This window comes from Passer domesticus, chromosome 1, assembly GCF_036417665.1.
Source record: "Passer domesticus isolate bPasDom1 chromosome 1, bPasDom1.hap1, whole genome shotgun sequence".
Classification (NCBI taxonomy): Eukaryota; Metazoa; Chordata; class Aves; order Passeriformes; family Passeridae; genus Passer; species Passer domesticus.
In genome coordinates, this window is record NC_087474.1 from 132,657,001 (window position 1) to 132,657,200 (window position 200).

Here is a 200-nt window from a genome sequence, read left to right on the forward strand (position 1 = left end):
CTTATTTTGTGAGAAGTACTGTTTGTTCAGGCCCACATGGGTTTGATCAGAACTCAATGAATAGTGCAACTTTACATTTCTTGCTTAGGTGTGAAGCTGAAACAACAGTCCTAGAGGCTTTTTTGAATCTTCGTGACCTGTGCTGTTTGGGTATAAGAACAAAGTACATTTATTTGATGCCTGAACAGTCTTAACAGAGC